The sequence below is a fragment of the Lynx rufus genome, unplaced genomic scaffold (genome assembly GCF_022079265.1).
Source record: "Lynx rufus isolate CCGP_SWC_20201006 ecotype Redwood Valley unplaced genomic scaffold, mLynRuf1.p SCAF_12, whole genome shotgun sequence".
In the NCBI taxonomy this organism is placed as follows: Eukaryota; Metazoa; Chordata; class Mammalia; order Carnivora; family Felidae; genus Lynx; species Lynx rufus.
In genome coordinates this window covers 3,403,865-3,407,128 of record NW_025814826.1, presented here as the reverse complement: position 1 = coordinate 3,407,128, position 3,264 = coordinate 3,403,865, and the positions used below count along the sequence as shown (strand labels likewise).

Here is a 3,264-nt window from a genome sequence, read left to right as displayed (position 1 = left end):
ACTGCTTGCTTTGGTTTGGTTTTTATTAGATATCGGATCGACTTCTGCTGCCTTACATAATAATTACATGTGTGCCCACACACGACGTATATGAAATATATCCCCAAACAACTGAGGTTTAACAGGAAGAAAAACTCAGAAATATATGAAGATAGATACCATTTGCACAGAGCTGATGTGTTCATAAACTGTGCGTACTATCGTCATTTCAAGTCAAAACGTTATTTCTATCTTTGAGGATTTTTCTTTCTATTTCTTACAGAGATCCACTGTGTTTCCCAGTCTCTTTGTGAGGTCACAGAATTGCGTCTGGGCAACGGGATGAGGGTGACACGTGATTTCTAGCTCTGGCCCTGCTCACACCTCCCTTGTGACCCCTCATGCTCTCTCTTCTCCTACCTGCCGGCCACCGCACAGGCACCGGGGGACAATGCTGAGGCCCCGCACAACCAGTTCTCAGTTAGGGGAAGTGTTCCCCCCCTCCGGGATAGTTGGCAATGTCCGGGGACATTTTGGTTGCCACAACTAGGCAGGGTGCTCCCGACAACTACTGAGTAGAGGCCAGGGATGCTGCTAGACATCCTACAATTCCGTGGACAGCCCCTCCTAGCAAATGCTTATCTGGCCTGAAATATCAGTAGTGCTGAGACTGGGAAGCTCTGCCCTAGACAATGGCCGATCTCCTGGTTGAAAAGAGCCTGGATCCCCCAGTGACTATGTGGAACAAACACTTCCCAACCCACATCTCCACTCCAGGGCCACCTCGTTCCTCTACCATCCCCAAATCTATAGGATGGGGAGAAATAAACCATTGTGTTAAATCCCTGACATATTAGAATTGTTTATTACAACAACTGGTCTGTCATCTCTGGTATTCTGAAGAAGGCAAGCAGTATAAGGGGAAATTTAGAGCTGTTTCCAGACAATAGAAAATATGAAGGAAATGTTGTGTATTGTGTTGTTTTACGTGTTCTTTGAGACTCCGTCCTCACAGTAATTGAAGCCCTGCCTCTGTCCCCAAGGGATGGCGTCCTCCAGGCACGCTCACTGGGCGACTCTCAGGCAATGAGAACACAAAGGCCCATCAGGAATCTGGAGTGAACTAGTGAGGAGCACTTAGCCATTCCCACGCCTCACACCACATCACGGCATCTTCCTTTTCCATTTTACAGAGGGTTAGTAGGTGCTCCAGGGACGCCCCCTGGCCCGGAAGCTGACGAGGAACAACAAACACAACAGCAGACATATTTTCAGGAGGACTGCAGACATGGGGCCGCGGTTCCCAGGGACTCGTTATCTGCGCCTATGGTTCCATTTTCCTCATCACTGACACCAAGCCCCTCCAGAGAGTTTCTCTATCTCACACGTTTGTCATATGCCCAGAATGTTTTGTGGCCAATCAAGGATAAAGACAAAAGTAAAAAAAAAAAGAAAAAGAACAACACACAGTAATGAAGAGAGAGGCTACTGGTTGACTAGTTGACCGGGAGGTTGTCAAAGTGCCAAAGCCTAGAGTTAAGCATGGCAATCAGATCAAATAATTGAAATCATAAATTACATACATGAATTCTACAGCTGTCAGTGTGGCCAAAAAAGCTAAAATTTCCAGTCTGAGGATTTGAAAAGCTGAACCTTTTTAATCCTTATAGAACAAAAGGACTAAGGGCCATTTCATCCCAAATTTGTCTGAATATCATCTCTGCATGTTATAAGCCTTCAAAAAAGAGACCAACGTGAACACCCCGCCTTTGACGTCTTCCATTGAGTTGCATCCTTCTTCTTAGTTTCAGACATCTCTAGCAATTTCCCCAGCAGAGCCACCCTTCGGCGCCTGCCTGCAGGCTGCTTGTGTGTGACTAGTGCCCTTTACCAAGTGTGATGCCCAACACCCGCTTCACAGCCAGCTCCATAAGGGTTTCCATTCTGCCCTCATCCTTTGACCGGCAATGTCCTCTGAGCTGCCTCCCTCTGTCTTCCTCAACGCTTTGTCCGGCTCAAGGGAACTAGAACCCGCAGGCCCTCGACAGACCCAGAGGAGCGGACGCTCTCACGGAACGGGAGACATCCGAGGGGCGGAGGCTAACAATGCAAAGCAGTCCCCGCTGTCCTGGAGAGGCGCCCTAATCAGAGTTAGGAGCCAGCCACCAGGCACAGCACTAACACCATGAGAGGCTCCCGTTAGGCTCAGGGAGGAACGTGAGAGGCACGAAGGACGTCCCTGGGCCACAGCTGGGGCCTGCGAAGGCTCTGTGGAGGACAGCTCAGCCAAGCAGAGAAGTATCAGGTGCGAATGTTGGGAAAGAAGCCTCTGGGCAGAAGGAGCTGCAGGTGCTGGGACGCAGAAGCAAGGTGAGCGTGGTACTTACCGCACATATTTCAGGACTTAGTGAAAGCTGTTTTTACTTGAAGGTGAAGGATCCCAAGCCTTTCGGCCTTTCGATGGACTTTCTTACTCATCGCCCCTCCTTCAGACCAAAGTTCTCAAAATCTGTTTTATCTTAATTATTCACCGGTAAAAGCCAATTGAATCAATCCGCCCAGTATACAGACAATTACCCATTTTCAGGCATGAACATGTACTATTGTATCATATGGTGTACATAAATGATGTATATGCTGAGTATAATTTTCAGAGAAGAGGACGTACAATTGACATGAAGAGCATACCCAGCATTTTTCTGGCCACATCCTGGTTCATTCTCCTTCTCACCAGACCGTAAGCTCTGCCACCGCAAGGAGGAGGGTGACCGTGTCCCTCGCCGTGTCCCAGCGCCTAAGGCGCGCTGCCTGGTCCCTAGCACGTCTCCCACAGATACCGAGTGAGCGGATGAGTGAATCCACGCCATCACCAGAGGTGACAGTAAGATTGAAGGCAAAAGGCATTACTAAGAATATCTAGCTTCTTCTTCTGACACAGACACGGATAGCAGTGAAGTCTTAGTCATTCACATAGAAGCTACAATCTGCCTTATTAGGAAAAATGAATAACCGTAAAGGCCACGGATAAAACCAGTGGGGAGCAGCAGGACAGTGTGAAAAAATAGAGCACCTGATTCCATTTTCTCGAGTTTCCAGCACAAAGAGAATATTAGGTTTTACTTCCATGTGTTTCGTTCATCGTTCTTCGCTACAAAATAATATATTGCCTCAGAACACGGGATGATGAGCGAAGGAGTGAAGGGTCTCCTTCCTGTGTCTTGGGTTGGGTGGCACCTGCCCCCACCGCTCCAGCATACCCTCCGACTCTCCAGGGTCCCCCTGTCC

At 48.5% G+C, this 3,264-nt stretch overlaps 1 long non-coding RNA gene across 1 annotated transcript; it reads right to left on the bottom strand.

Annotated features, from left to right (window-relative positions):
* Positions 1–825: 825 nt before the first annotated feature.
* Positions 826–2,885, bottom strand: LOC124507385 (uncharacterized). Its single transcript, XR_006961021.1, has 2 exons — positions 2,668–2,885; positions 826–1,213 (listed from the first exon to the last, which is right to left on the bottom strand). It is a non-coding gene; the product is annotated as an uncharacterized LOC124507385 (long non-coding RNA).
* Positions 2,886–3,264: the final 379 nt, after the last annotated feature.